This window comes from Pelodiscus sinensis, chromosome 10, assembly GCF_052426305.1.
Source record: "Pelodiscus sinensis isolate ZL-2025 chromosome 10, ASM5242630v1, whole genome shotgun sequence".
In the NCBI taxonomy this organism is placed as follows: Eukaryota; Metazoa; Chordata; order Testudines; family Trionychidae; genus Pelodiscus; species Pelodiscus sinensis.
In genome coordinates, this window is record NC_143061.1 from 48,172,886 (window position 1) to 48,188,565 (window position 15,680).

Sequence of the window (15,680 nt, forward strand, 5' to 3'; positions counted from 1 at the left end):
TGAATCCCTGGGGAACGTGGTTGATGGAGTATTGTGGAGCCTCAACCTCTGTAGCCAAGGGGGGGTCCGAATTCTCTCTGAGCTAGGTACAGCAAGTTGATGGGCTGCCTTACACTTGACCCAGTGGACAAGCTCTCTTGACCGCTACAGGAACAGTGGAAAATGGAAACATTTGGCTGAGTGGGTTGTATTCATGGGGTAGGGTTGTTCTTCTAGTGATTGCTCATGTGCATTCCAATGAGGTGTGTGCGCGCAGCGTGCACACGTCGTTGGAAGTTTTTTCCTCAGCAGTACACTTAGGGCCAGCGGGGAGCCCCCTGGAGTGGCACCAGTATATCGGCCCATATATACCCCTGCTGGCCCCCTCACCCACTCAGTTCCTTCTTACTGCCATGACGGTCGTTGGAACAACCCTCAGCGCTTCTAGCGATAGTTGTTTTCAGTATTGTTCTCTGATTCTTCAGTTAGCTTAAGTACCTGCAGTTAAGTTAAAAACTCTTTTGTTGTTCTTTGTTGTTTTCATTGCTGTTCCCCACCGCGGCGCGCTGTGCATCCATGGCAGGACATGCCCAGCCCACAAGGCTTTAAGTCCTGCAAAAAGTGCCACAAGCCTATGCCCCAAGGCAACCCTCATTCCTTGTGTTTAAAGTTGTTGGGAAAGACGCACCTCACTGAAGCCTACAAAATCTGCAAGGCGTTCAAGCCACGAATGAAACATGAGAGAGAATAATGTCTTAAGATCTTCCTTATGGAGGTGGCTCTCCAGCCGGTACTGGCACCAGAGTTGGCACCGGGTCTTCAAAGCGCACCAACGTCAGTGTGGGACTCCCCCCTGCACCGTGCCTCACCAGCACCGCAGAGACCTCGACACCAGTCTCAGTCTCTTGCACCGCAGAAGAGTAGGCGGCCTAACAGGGGATGGCCTCCTGCTAGGCACGCACCCTCCGTGCGCCCTTCAGCGGGGCACATGGTGCCAGCAAGTCCGGAGCCCAGACCTTCCAGGTCAGGCAGACCATCCTCTCAGCATAGGGAGCTGAGCTCCTTAGAGGACTTTCCTAAACCCTCCACACTGGAGGCCTTAGAAGCGGCAAGGGTGCTCATAGAGTCTTCCCCCTTGCCGCCCCCTACTCCAACACCTTCCAGGAAACACGGAACATCCCAGCACCGGGTATCAAAACAACCCGAGACAACAGCACCAGAGGCCCGGGCCCACCGCCCTCTCCTCCCCTCCTGGCTCCACCGGCACCACCTGCGGCACTGACCAGCAGCGCATCCCTACGCATGGTGCCCCATCAGGACATGGCACCAGATGCACCGCAGTACCATACCCCGGCACTGGCTCACACCGTTCCAGCACCTACCTCTGCACCGAATGCCCACACCACTATGCCACTACTGACAGCTCGACACCCGGGGAAGCCGGAGCCTATAGCCAGGCACGTAGCTGTTCCGCAGATGGTGTCGGCTCTTCCCTGGTCCACCTTGGACTATACATCTGACTCCGAGGAGGAATCCACCTGGTGGTCTTGGGGCTCCCGGTCCCAGTCGCGGCATCGCTCACGTTCGCGGCACTGCTCCCGGCACCATAGTCCACCTCGTCCATACCGGCAGCAATGGACACAACCAGTCCCAGTACTGGTGCTCCAGCAATCGAGGCCTCCTCAACTTCCAGCCCAGTGGCCATTTTGGACGCCTTGGGCATATCACCAAGCCCAGGAAAACCCCCCTTCCAGGTCAGCTTCAGTTGCATCGGGTCCTCGGGCCCCTCCTTCGGTGACCCCACTGGTCAGATGCCAACCTCTAGCCAGTCACTGCCCCCCGTCCAGCAGTCTCCTGGTGCTTTGGGGAGTGTGGCTCCGGTGAGCCAACCTCCCCCACCCTCGTCCACTGGCACACAGCAGGATCTGGCACTTTCAAGGGTATCCGTTGGAGAAGTCTGAAAGGGATCATCATCATTCTTCCTTGACGAGGCTCTGGGAGACCCTGAACCATCCATGGCCTCTATGGACACCAGGGCCCACCAGGGCCTCCTCCGACGTCTGACCCAAAGTTTGGGAGTCCAGACGGATAGGGTGTCCAATGACTCTGATCTCACAGTGGACATCCTTCACGTGGATGTCTCCTCTAGAATGGCCCTCCCCATTTAACAAAACGGTGGCCAAGATCTCCAAAGCCTAGTGGCAGACTCCTGCATCCATCCCCCTTACGAATAAGCCGGTTGAATGGAGATACTCCGAATGGAGCATCTTTTTTCCCACCCCACACTGGGTTCTCTCATGGTACAAGCCATGAATCAAAGAGAGAGACAAGGTCAGCCCACCCTTGTCCCTAAGAACAGGGAGGCTAAGAAAACTGACCTGGTAGGCCGAAAGGTCTATGCATCCGGTGGTATCCAGTACCACATTGCAAATCAACAGATCCGCTTGTCCCAGTATGCATTTAACACCTAGGTCTCAATGGACAAATTCACGGACCTACTCTCCCGAGAGTCCCGCGTAGAACTCAAAGCTCTCCATTAGGAGGGGAAAATGATTTCCAGGGCGGCTCTAGACATGATGGATGCTGCTGCCCAAATAATGGCCTCCGGGTGGTCTTACGCCGCAGTTCCTGCCTACAGGATTCTGGGGTTCCCCTAGAGTTCAGAACACCATACAAGACTTCCCTTTTGAAGGCTCCTTGCTCTTTTCTGAGCAAACTGATCAGAGGCTCCATGGCCTGAAAGACACCCATGCTACCCTAAAATCATTGGGCATGCACACTCCGGCTACCGTGAAGCGCCCCTTCCCCATTAGGAATGTTCCTAGAAGACCTCCCCAGGGGGGTCCGCCTACTGACTTCTCCTGCCATAGGAGCAGAAGCGGTAATGGCAGGAACAACAGGCGTTGCCCTTGCCCGAACCCTGATGACAACCAGGGGTCCCCCGACAAACCCTCCGTCAGGGGTTTTGATGGGACCTACGAAGGCAACCTTCCAGTCTCCCCATTTCTCTTCTGGGACCGTTTATCCCACTTTACTCCAGCCTGGCAGTTGGTCACTTCGGACTGCTGGGTGCTCGAGATAGTGGAAAGGGGTTATGTAATCCCTTTCCACTTCCCTCCCCCTTCCCAACACCCTACCCCGTCCCTTTTCAGGGACCCCTCTCACGAGCCTCTGCTTCAAGAGGAGGTCCAAAATCTGCTTACGATGGAGTGGTAGAACACGTTCCCCCTGAGTTTCGGGGGAGGGGGTTCTATTCCTGCTACTTTCTGGTTCCAAAAGCCAAAGGGGGCCTGCGTCCTATCTTGGACCTAAGAGCCCTCAAATCCTTCATCACCAAAGCAAAGTTCAAAATGGGAACACTGGCATCCGTAATTCCCCAGAGACTAGTCCCCAGAGACTGGTACGCTGCCCTCGACCTAAAAGACACTTACTTTCACATTTCCATTGCCCCCCACTACCGCAAATTCCTCAGATTTACTGTGGGCCCAGACCACTACCAATTCACGGCCTTCCCATTTGGTATTTCCACAGCCCCTTGGTAGTCGCTGCACTCAGGAAAAGGGGTATCCAAGGTGTTCCCTTATCTAGATGACTGGCTCCTTAGGGGGGGCTCGCAAGTGCAAACGCACAACACCATGGTGTGCACACTCTTCGACGATCTAGGTCTTTTGTTAAACCTGGACAAGTCATCCCTAACGCCCACAATGTTAATAGAGTTCGTGGGAGCCACATCGGCAAGAGTCTCCCTACCCAAGTCCCAGTTTATCGACATACAGGCAGCGGTAAGGGAGCTCCAGAACTTTCCAGTGACCACCACCCAGACTTGCATGTGCCTCCTGGGTCTCATGGCCGCCTGCACTTATGTAGTGCAACATGCTAGGCTGCGCATGCGCCCGCTACAGATGTGGCTATCATGAGCCCACAACCAGTCGTCCATTCATGGGACAGGATGGTGATGGTCCCCGCTTCTGTCCTCCTTGCACTGACCTGGTGGACCAACCAGACAGAGATATCCATGGAGGTACCATTTTCCAGGCCGGTACCATCCACCCGACTCGTCACAAATGCATCGGACACCGGCTGGGGATCCCACCTGGGAGACCTTCACACTCAAGATATGTGGTCTGCGGACGAGATCTCCCTGCATATCAACATCAGGGAGCTCCGGGCAGTCCGACTGGCTTGTGCGGTTTTCCTTCCCCACCTCAAGGGCAAGTCTGTTCTCATCCTATAAGACAACACGACAGCGGTGGCGTACATAAACAAGCAGGGCAGGGCCCATTCCCCTCGCCTGTGCTTGGAGGCGATTCACCTGTGGGAACTTTGCATCAGGGCAGATATCTACCTGATGGCCTCGTACCTCCCGGACTCCCAAAACTTTCTGGCGGACAAACTGAGCAGGTCCTTTACAGGACACGAATGGTCTCTGAGGTGGGATGTAGCCCATTCTATCTTCCATGCGTGGGGGTCTCCCCATCTGGACCTCTTTGCCACAGAGCAGAACAGAAGGTGCCATCAATTCTGCTCCCTCATGGGACAGGGACATGGCTCTCCTTCTCCCCTGGCTGCAGGGACTACTATACGCCTTCCCACCATTCCCGCTAATCCACAAGGTCTTACTCGGTGCGGGAGTTCAGGGCATCCCTGATTTTAATCACCCCTGCACTGGTTCTCAGCCCTCCTCAACCTGCCATGTGAGAGACCCATGACCCTCCCGCTGCTCCCGGACCTGATTACTCAGGACTCAGGCAGGCTCCGCCACCTGGACCTGCACTCGCTGCATTTGACAACATGGAAGCTCCGTGGCTAACGGCTGAGGAACTTCAGTGCTCAGAGCGGGTCCAGGAAGTCGTATTGGGTAGCAGGAAGCCCTCCACTAGGAGGTTCTGTATCTGGGCTGCCCAGAAGGGGGTACACCCAAGGCGAGCTGCGATCCCCTGGATCCTTGATTACCTGTTAGACCTCAGGCTCCGGAACCTCTCTTCCTCCTCCATCAAGGTTCACTTGGCGGCCATTTCGGCCTTCCACCCAGGGGAAGGAGGGAAAGCTCTGTTTGCTAACTCAGTGGTCAACGGGTTTCTGAAAGGGTTGGACAGGCTCTACCCATATGTTCGCCAGTCCATCCTCCAGTGGGACCTAAACCTGGTCCTTTCCAAACTTATGGGACCCCCGTTTGAACCAATAGCGACATAAGAACATAAGAATGGCCGTACTGGGTCAGACCAAAGGTCCATCTAGCCCAGTATCCTGTCTGCTGACAGTGGCTAGCACCAGGTGGACCGAAGACAATGATCAAGCAATTTGTCTCCTGCCATCCCTCTCCAGCCTCTGACAAACAGAGGCCAAGGACACCATTTTATCCCCTGGCTAATAGCCTTGTATAGACCTAACTTCCATGAAATCATCTAGCTTCTCTTTAAACTCTGTTATAGTCCTAGCCTTCACAGCCTCCTCTGGCAAGGAGTTCCACAGGTTGACTACACGCTGTGTGAAGAAGAACTTTCTTTTATTAGTTTTAAACCTGCTACCCATTAATTTCATTTGGTGTTGCCTTCTATATAAGGTGTCTCTCCTGGTGGCACTCACATCTGCCAGGTGGGTATCCAAACTCAGGGCACTTACCTCAGATCCCCCCCTACACGGTGTTTTTCAAAGACAAGGTTAGGCTCTGCTCCCACCCAGCTTTTCTGCCCAAGGTGGTGTCCTCTTTCCACACCTCCCAGGATGAGCTCCTGCAGGTCTTTTACCCCAAGCCACCCGCATCTGGGAAAGAACAGGCTTTACATACTCTAGATGTGCACAGGGCATTAGCCTTTTATTTAGACAGGACAAAACCATTCAGGAAGTCATCGCAACTCTTTGTGGCCATCGCCGAATGGGCGAGGGGCCGACCCGTGTCCTCCCAACAGATCTCCTCCTGGATAACCACTTGTATCAAGGAGTGCAGTTCCCTAGTGGGTGTATCGGTTCCACCCTTTAGAGCGCACTCCACGAGAGCTGTGGCAGCCTCCACCGCTTTCATAGCACAGGTCCCCATCCTGGACATCTGCAGAGCCGTGACAGGGTCCTCTGTCCATACCTTCACCAATCACTATGTGCTAACACATCAAGCAAGGGAAGACGCTCCCCTGGGCAGGGCGGTCCTCCACTCCTCTGTAGCTTCAACATCTGGCTCTCCTCCATAGGTTCTGCTTTGGAGTCACCTAATTGGAATGCACATGAGCAATCACTCGAAGAAAGAACGGTTTCTTACCTTGTAACTGTAATTCTTCGAGTTGTGTTGCTCATGTCCATTCCAAATCTCTGCCCGCCGCCCTTTCTCCAGAGTATTCTGGTAAGAAGGAACTGAGAGGGTGAAGGGGCCAGCAGGGGTATATATGGGCCGATATACCGGCGCCACTCCAGGGGGCTCCCCGCTGGCCCTAAGGGTACTGCTGAGGGAAAAACTTCCGACAACGCGTGCATGCTGCGCGCACGCACCTCATTGGAATGCACATGAGCAACACATCTTGAAGAATCACGGTTACGAGGTTAGTAACCGTTCTTTATGTGGGGGTAGAGTTGTTACACAACTGCCCTGTGACGCAGCTTGTGCTGGGGCTCAGAGCCTCACAAGAATCATATTTCCAAGGCCTGTTTCATTAATCTCCACTTTCTGCCCATGTAACTCACTAATCAAAAGCCCGTGCCACAGCTGTAGGTAAAGCGAACACCCTTCCCAGGTTCCTGTTTTCACACCAACCCACCACCAAGCCACCTACCTTGCCATTGTTATTCAGATTGCACCATTGAAAGTGTTTTATTATCTGGGGAAATAGAAAATCATCTGAACTGCCGTGTGCACTGAGGGCCTCTATTGTGCATGCAGGCACTCATAGCAGGTGGATACTTCTGTTCCAGCCTGTCCTTGACTGGAGCAGCAGAGTGCATTTGACAAGTGTCTGAACTGCATCTTCATTGTAGCAAAGTGCACTTGCCTGTCTTGGCGTGTGGAGCCAAGCAGCAGAAGTTGGGCACTGACAAACTGCTGAGAGGACGAGTATGACAGACGGGGAAGGGTGGCGAGCGAGGGAAGTGCGGTTTAAGAGCCGCACTGCTTCCCTTTTCATGTCGGTCTGTGAGCGCCGTTTGGAATCGCTGAAAGGAATCGACTCACATCTGGTTCATTTCTACACATGGCGTTTCTCTGAAGTGGTCACTTGTGAAATGTCAAGCAAGGCTCTTGAGCTACTGCCAGTCGCGATGCCTTTGAACGATCAGCAGTTGATCATCCGTATCAAAGGCTTTATTTAAACTTTTGAAAGGAAGCAGCTGGGATTTTTATTTTCTTATCCAGGGAAAGAAGGAAACACACAGAAAATGTGCCCAAGGGTTAGCCCTGTTTCCAGGCAAAAAGCAGAAATGTGCGCACCATGCACTCACATATGGGCCATTCTGTGTCTCTGGTTTGGAGGGGTGGCACCTGCGGTGCTCAGCTTGCCCAAGACAACCTTGGTTTGGCCAAAGGCTGTTGACACAGTGCAAAGCTGAAAGACTAAGCTATGCTCAGCACAGACCCAATCCTGCTGCCCTTAATGTCAAGGGGGAAGTTTACCGATGACTTAAATAGGAGCAGAGTTAAGGCAGCACTGAGCATTTTTGAAAATGATGACTTTATGGGCACAGTCTCTCGTTCCCAGTGGCCTTTGGATCCCGTAAAGCCTGCCGCCTGGATTCTGAATGATTTGGGGGAACGAGACATGTAAGAGAGACTCTCAGTTTCCATTTAAACTAAATGTATTTTAGCACCTCTTGAAAATGTGAATTGATTGGTAGGAAGTGGGATGAAGGGACTTCAGCGTGTCTTGTGTGCAGAGCGGGTCAGTTCATTTTGGACTGTATCCCAACCAGTACTCTTGGCTGATGCCCCCCACTCTTCAGGCTGGATCTGTGCATACAAGTGCCATCCTGGTGGCCAGCAGTTGGTTACAGTTGTGATAGAGGTTTGGCTCATAACGTTGTACATGAGTCTACCCACAAACTGGTTACCTGAGCATCAGGTGATGCCCCTCAATACCACTCTTGCTATCCTCATACCTTGGTGGTGGAAACAGAGACCTTTTAATATCTGGTCCACAGAACAAGGTCCTTTGGAGGTGGTGTGGATTTTATTGCCTTCTCAAGTTTGTTTCAATGTTTTAGATTGTGGGGGGAAAACTCTCCCCTAATCTGATCTGATCCTCCCAGGCCAGGAATAAAACTGTGCAGAGAATAAACAGCATAACAAATAGTGAAACCCCACAGCACAGCTACTCCATATTCTGGCCTAGTGTGCAGTAAGGTGACATCTCTGTTGCTGTCCTAACCAGGGGAATGTGCATGTTGCCCGTAGTCGCAGAAATTTCCCAGAGCCAAAATCTGACTCATCACTTGTTTGTTTTATTGACCGTTATCATGAAATCATTGAATCATAGAGCACTAGAACTGGAAGGGACCTAGAGAGATCATCAAGTCTAGTCCCCTGCCCTCATGGCAGGACCATGCACTGTCTAGATCATCCTTGGTAGATGTTTATCCAACCTGCTCTTAAATATCTCCAGTGATGGAGATTCCATAACTTCCTGGACAACTTTTTTCAGTGTTTAACCACCCTGACAGTTAGGAAGTTTTCCCTAATGTCCAACCTAAACCTCGCTAGCTGCAATTTAAGCCTATTACTTCTTGTCCTATCCTCAGAGACCAAGAACAATTTTTCTTCCTCCTCCTCAAAACACCCTTTTAGATACTTGAACACTGCTATCATATCCCCTCTCAGTCTTCTCTTTTCTAAACTAAATGAGCCCAATTCTTTCTGTCTTCCCTCATAGCTCATGTTTTCTAGACCTTTAATCATTTTTGTTGCCCTTCTCTGGACCCTCTCCAATTTCTCCACATCTTTCTTGAAATGTGGTGCCCAGAATTGGACACAATACTCCAATTGAGGTCTAATCAGCATAGAGCAGAGCGGAAGAATGACTCCTCGTGTCTTGCTCACAACACTCCAATTAATGCATCCCAGAATCACGTTTACTTTTTTTGCAACAGCATCACGCTGCTGACTCATATTTAGCTTGTGATCCTCTATGACCCCTAGATCCCGTTCAGCAGTACTCCTTTCTAGAGAGTCATTTCCCATTTGGTAGGTGTGAAACGGCTTGTTCCGGCCTAAGTGGAGTATTTTGCATTTGTCCTTATTAAACTTTATCCTATTTACCTCAGACCATTTCCCTGGTTTGTCCAGATCATTTTGAATGATGACCCTATCCCCCAGAGCAGTCGCAACCCCTCCCAGCTTGGTATCATCAGTAAACTTAATGAGCGTGTTCTCTATGCCAATATCTAAATCAGCGTTTCCCAAACTGTGTTCCGTGGCACACCAGTGTGCCGCGAGGCAGACAGAGGTGTGCCGCGGAGAAAACAGAAACAATTCTGCTCCGCCGCCCCCTGCAGAGCCCATAGACAGCGGTTGTCCCACCTACACACCAGCCCGCAGGATGGCCCGTCTCTCGGGGCCTCCACTGCTGCGCTCTGCCTCCTCCTCAACGTGTGCAGGCGGCTGCTTTTACAGCGGCCGCGGCTGCTGAGAGGGGGACGGGTGGTCAGAGCCGAGGAGCCGCTCCCGGACCCTAGCGTTTTAAAACTGCCACCTGCGGGGAACCCAGCTCAGGCTCTGCCCTCCCCCCCACCTGGGGCGCGCTCAGACTCTGCTGCCCCCCCCCCCGAGGCACGCTTGGGCTCTATTGCCCCCCGTGCGCTGCTGCTCTCTTTCCCCTGTGCCCCTCCCCAGCCTGGTGGGGAAGTGAAAGAATTTAATCTGGTGGGGACAGTCGGCATTTCTACCCAAACCCCCCTCACTCCCTTCCTCCTTCCAAGACCCCGCACTCCCAGATTGCTCTGACATTCTGCCCCAAGTCCCCGCCTGCCCCAAGTCCCTTCCTCTGCCCTCCCTCCTGGCCAGACACCCTGCCCTGGTTGGTTTTTTTGTTTTGCTTGACAAAATCTCCCTGGGAGCCTGTTTTTTGTTGGTTTTTTTTTTTTCCTCGACAAAAAAATCCTTGGCGTTCCCCAGAAAAAAAAATTGTGTTCCTCAGCCTTAAAAAGTTTAAGAAACACTGATCTAAATCATTGATGAAGATATTGAACAGAACCAGTCCCAAAACAGACCCCTGTGGAACCCCACTTGTACGCCCTTCCAGGATGACTGTGAACCATTAATAACTACTCTCTGCGAATGGTTATCCAGCCAGTTATTCACCCACCTTATAGTAGCCCCATCTAGTTTGTCCAGGTTGCCCCTCTAAAATCTGGGATTCTCTGGTCTGGCAACATCCATGGTCTGGCATGAGCACGGGTGTTCCAGGATCGGAGTCCCTCGGTGCACTGTAGGTTGGTGGGAGTCCGGGAACCTGTGCATGGCCCAGTTGGGCTTTGAAAGGGGCCAGAGCCACATGGGGGGAGGGCAGGGAGCTGGTGCACAGCTCAGCTGTGCTGTAGGGGATGTCAGGAGCCAGCGTGTGGCTCAGCTGTGCTGGGGAGGAGGTATGAGCTAGGGCACAGCTCAGCTGGGCTGAAGGGGGAGCCAGGAAGCCAGCGGGTGGGGTGCTGAAATGAACTCCCCTGGCCCAGAAAAATCCCTTATCTGGGACCAATCAGGTCCCAAAGGTGCCGGACCAGGGAGGTCCAACCTGTGTTTCCCTAGTTTATCAATAAGAAGGTCATGTGAGACCATATCAAATGCTTTAGTGATTAGGGGAATGAGAAATTTTATCAGTGCTCACCTTTGGAAACAAAACACAACCAGCCCCATTCCTCCCCCCTCCCCCACGCCTCTTACGCTTATCGAGTAGTCACTTACATCCCTACTCCTGACAGCTAAATCCTGGATTTCAAACTGTATAAACTATAAAAGACTGCAGACTGCTGCTTGCGTCCAGAGAGCGTGTGGCTTCATCTGATAGGTTCCCCAACCCTGATTTATACTTTTTTGGGTCAGGGGCCACTGACCCACAGAAAAATCAGTCGGGCTGCACACAAGTGAGAATCAAAAAAACACGTCTCACCAGCATGGGCTCCCCAATGCTGGGGGGAGCCCCGAGCCTCAGGGGCCAGATCCAGGCAAGCCAGGGGGTGCATTTAGCCCCTAAGCCTTAGGTTCCCCATCCCGGTCTCAGTGGACAGTGGCTTTCATTAGCATGGTCAGGATTACTCAGATAAATCATCTGGCTCAATAAGAGAAGAGACTCTGCAATGTAGCATAAAGCACTGGAAATACAGTAGGGTGGAGATTTCTTTTTGGCGGAATGAGTGAGTGTTACTTCATCTCATATCCACTAAAATGGCTACATTTTACACTTCTGCACGTTACAGAAGTCTGTGTGCATCCAAATATTTAGGTTCTTCACTTCCATAATAGGAAGCTGCAAGAATTAGTATCTGAAAAATGCACATTCAGGTTTGGGATTCTACAAAGGGTTCGACCAAGGGTCTCCCACTTCGCTTGCCCACATCTGAGCTGCCGTTCTCTTGGGTGCTCGGGTAGTAGTGGTACTAAACGTTAGGTCTGTTGCTCTCTGCTTGTGGGAAGTGTGATTTCACATCCTGGGGACACGCTGTAGGAAAGAAAAGTTTCTAAACTGATTTTAGATTATTTGTATGTAAGCGCTGTCAGGTGCATCCATCATTTTGTGGGGGAAATAGAGTTACAGAGTGTGGAAGTTCGCACAAGCCGTCATGTACAGGTAATTTTTCCAGAAAAGTGAGATGTTCTATTTGGGAGGAGAGGGGCGTTCCCCTTTCTTAGATGCTATCCTGGATCAGGTACAAGTTTTAAACCAGTCTCATCTGTACAGCAAGTGTGTACTTAAAATAGTCTCCTCCCCATCATAGCAACTGGACTCATTGTCTTGCCCATAAAAGTTTGCCCAGCTATTACTCAGAGCAGACTTTGTCACATTAGCTGCATATATATGGAAAGAATTCACTTCTAGCTAGCGTCTTTTCTCTACTGTTGTTGCTCAACAACCCACTGCGGCTGATGTTAACGGCAGAATAATTTGTATTCGTGAACCTCGCTGCCTTTCCCATGACTCTGAAGTGCTGTAACCAACAGATTCTTATGGAAAATGAATCTGAAGCTAGCTGGCAAATAGATAAGTCAATGATAGACCAAGCACAGAGACAGATAGAAATACCAATGCAGCACAAAACACAATGATAATATAACACAGGGATAGAGTAATCAATTATAAGAAGAAAGAAATAGAGGAATGAAATGGATCTATAAAAGCCATGAAGTGTTTTTCTTTATTTTTCTATGTTTTTATCTCCCTGAAAGAATGGTTCACACCAACCGCAGTAACAGGACTATAAACAGTAAACTACCACAGTGAATTTCTATACAATGTTTTAAATGCTTTCCATACAATTTTTAAAGATCTTGCACCAGAAGGAGTAGACAGATGGAATATTTGGATTGCAACAGAACTGCCATTACATTGCATGGCTCCAAATGCACGTTCTGTCCACACTTGTTTCAGAGGATAATATATCTAAAACAGAAAGATTCCAGACATAGGGCAGGAGACGTGGCTGCTTCCCAGGAATGCAAACGGGCTGGTGTCTCTCTCTCTCTCTCCTCTTACAATTTTGCAGGTCCAAAGGAAAGCATCTGGCTCCTCATTTGGCCACTCAAATCTCCAGACATCTGTTCTGGTGGTCTGAGGGAGCCTGAATTTGCTGCCCTTCAAAGAATGTTACAGAAACCATTGATTTGACAAAGGCAGGATGGTTCTGAAAAGGAGAGGCTACCACAGAGCCCATGGCTGTGTCTACACTGGCATGAATTTCCGGAAATGCTTAAAACGGAATACTATTCCGTTTTCAGTTTTTCCAGAAAAGGAGCTTCTACACTGGCAGGCTGCTTTTCCGGAAAAGCCCTTTTTCTGGAAAAGTGTCTGTGGCCAATATAGACGCACTTTTCCGGAAAAGAGCCCCGATCGTCATTTTCGCGATTGGGGCTTTTTTCCGGAAAAGACTACTGGGCTGTCTACACTGGCCCTTTTCCGGAACAGTGTTCCGGAATAAGGACTTATGCCCGAGCGGGAGCAGAATAGTTTTTCCGGAATAGCGGCTGATTTTGTACAGTAGATCATCGTTGCTTTTCCGAAAATTCAAGGGCCAGTGTAGAGAGCTTGCAGCTTATTCCGGAAAAGCGGCTGATTTTCCGGAATAAGTGGCCCAGTGTAGACACAGCCCATGTGTATTGATTTAGCTATTTGGTTGGTTTTAATAACAGTGAAATGGAGTCCTACAAAAAGCTCTGAGCATGCTCTTAGTAACTAGGTATGCCATAACAATGAGATCCAGCCACAGCATTAATACTGACACGCAAGTAAATGAACTCAGACAGACAGCGATATTAAATAATCTAAATGCAGGCAGTGGCTGCCCTCACACAAGCAGGCCTCAGACAGGGAACATTCTGGGGGTGGGGACTTATCACGGGAAATGAGGATCCCAAAGAGGCAGCTCTCCATTCACAGACAGGAATACAGAGACACATCAGGTTGCCCATCTAACAATGCTGTAAAAGTTTCTTCTGCTCCAGGACAAAATGTACTGAATGCTTAGTACTCTTCCTCAGCAATGGTCTTTGTTAACACAAATTAATCTTCACAACATGCCCAAGAGTCAAATAATTAAGTAGGATCATTCCCAAGCTTACAGATGAAGAGACTGAGGCAGAAGTGGCCCATGGCTGCAGTAGAAGTTAATGGCAAAACTGTACAGTATTGAGATTCTGTTTTCAGAGTCTAGATTAAAGATGGTCTCCTTAAATTCTGGCAGGAATACTTTGGCCGATCGATAATATTACTAGCAGGGTGGCTGCAGAGTCCCTCTGTGCATATTTAAATGGATCTTAGAACCTGTCTTAACCTAGTCAGAACACGGACTGTTCCAGTTATAATGATGTCACTAGTCAAAGCTCCTCTCCTCGGTGAAGGAAACAATGACCAGATCTGAATGACCAGAGACCTCACTTTCTGCTTTCCCGCAGGTTGTGTCCTGTTTTTCTTATTAAGCTGCACTCACTAGTGTTATCCTTCCTGAGAGTGCAGTTCACTTTGGGAGGGACCTTTTTTTTACTGCCTTGTGATACTTTGACAATAATTTTCTTTTTATACTTCAAGCTGCTGGGCTTTCCTGTTTGCAGTACTCACGTCTACACTGCAGCACTATTTGGAAATAACTAGCGCTATTCTGAAATGACTTAGTCCATGTCTACACAGCAGGCAGTTATTTTGAAATACTGTCAAGCTGGAGGACTCCTTACTCCGACTCCTTTAACCCTCACTGTACGAGGAGCAAGGGAAGTCGAAGGAAGAGTGCTCTGTTTCGAAATAAGTGCTGTGTAGATGCTCCCAATTTCAAAATAAGCTATTTTGAAATAAGATGCACAATTGACGTGGCTCTCAAGTTAAGCCCTGCAGTGTAGACCCCTCCCTCCCAGAATGCATGACCGTGCCCCACACTCTGCTCAAATGCGTCCTTAAAACTTATTTTTTATGCAAAACACCAACTTGCCGCTGCCGCCAACTCATAAAGCTCATAGAACAAGATGGCTAAAGTTGTTGGGAAGGCCCCGTATTGTAAAGCATATCTGCTGCCAAGACCACACCCTCTTCTGGCCCCCTCCAGCTGTGTGTCTCAATCCACATTGTAATTGCCTTGGTGGGAGGATCAGGGTTTCCTTTGTGTCTGTCCTGTAGAGTGCTGAATACAGAGTCACGGCTTTTCATCACTGTGCATAAGGGGGTGCTCACAGGCGAAACAAGAGGGATGTGGGAATTTGGATAAGGACCCAGTGAATTTGGATAAAGCACCTAGTGAATGCAGAATGACTTGGGTAAATTTTCGACCTCAGTGTCTGAGGCAGGAAACTAAACAAGCACAGAAAGGCTGCTCTTGTCGTGAAGTATTTCCTTCTTCGGCTGATCCAGAAGCCATAGGCAGATGCTGGAAATCTCACAGATTCATAGAGTGTAAGGCCAGAAATGCCCATTTCATCACCTAGTCTGACCTCCCATCTGCCACAGGACAGAGAATTCCACCCACGTACCCCTGTGTTGTACAGGACTACAAGCTTCTTCCAGAAAGGCAGCCAGTCTGGATCTGAAGACATCAACAGATGGAGACTTCACCACTTCCCGTGGGAGTATGTTCCAGTGGTTCCTCACCCACACTGAACATTTTGTGCCTCATTTGTAATTCAGACTTGTCTGGCTCTAACATCCAGCCACAAGTAGGGATGTGATAGTCTAAATGTGTACACAGTTAACCAATGAGCCTGGGTGCTTAACCTTCGCAGCCCCTCCCCTCCCGCTGCCTCTGTATCCAAAGCAGCAGTAGAGGGTGGGGGGCAGGCAGGAGCGGGTGTGCTTGGGGAGCCAGCTTTTAAGCAGGCTTCCTGCTGGCACCTGCTCCTTTGGAGCCCCCCTGCCCCTCATGTTGTTGCCTCTGTATCCCCACGGAAGCTCCCCCTCCCCCCGTGTATTCATTGTCATTTATGTTCTGTGTTTGGAAAGAAGCATCCTCGTGCATCTTTCCAAACACAGAACATAAATATTTATTGAACACATCTTCCTTCAAAAGCAGGGCTGTTCTAGTTGGCTTTGCATATCAGA

The 15,680-nt window shown here is 50.2% G+C and overlaps 1 protein-coding gene across 1 annotated transcript in view; it reads left to right on the forward strand.

The window, feature by feature from the left end:
- GPC1 (glypican 1) overlaps window positions 1-15,680 on the forward strand; it is a 336,700-nt gene that overhangs the window by 312,539 nt on the left and 8,481 nt on the right. The gene's annotated exons all lie outside the window — the stretch shown is intronic.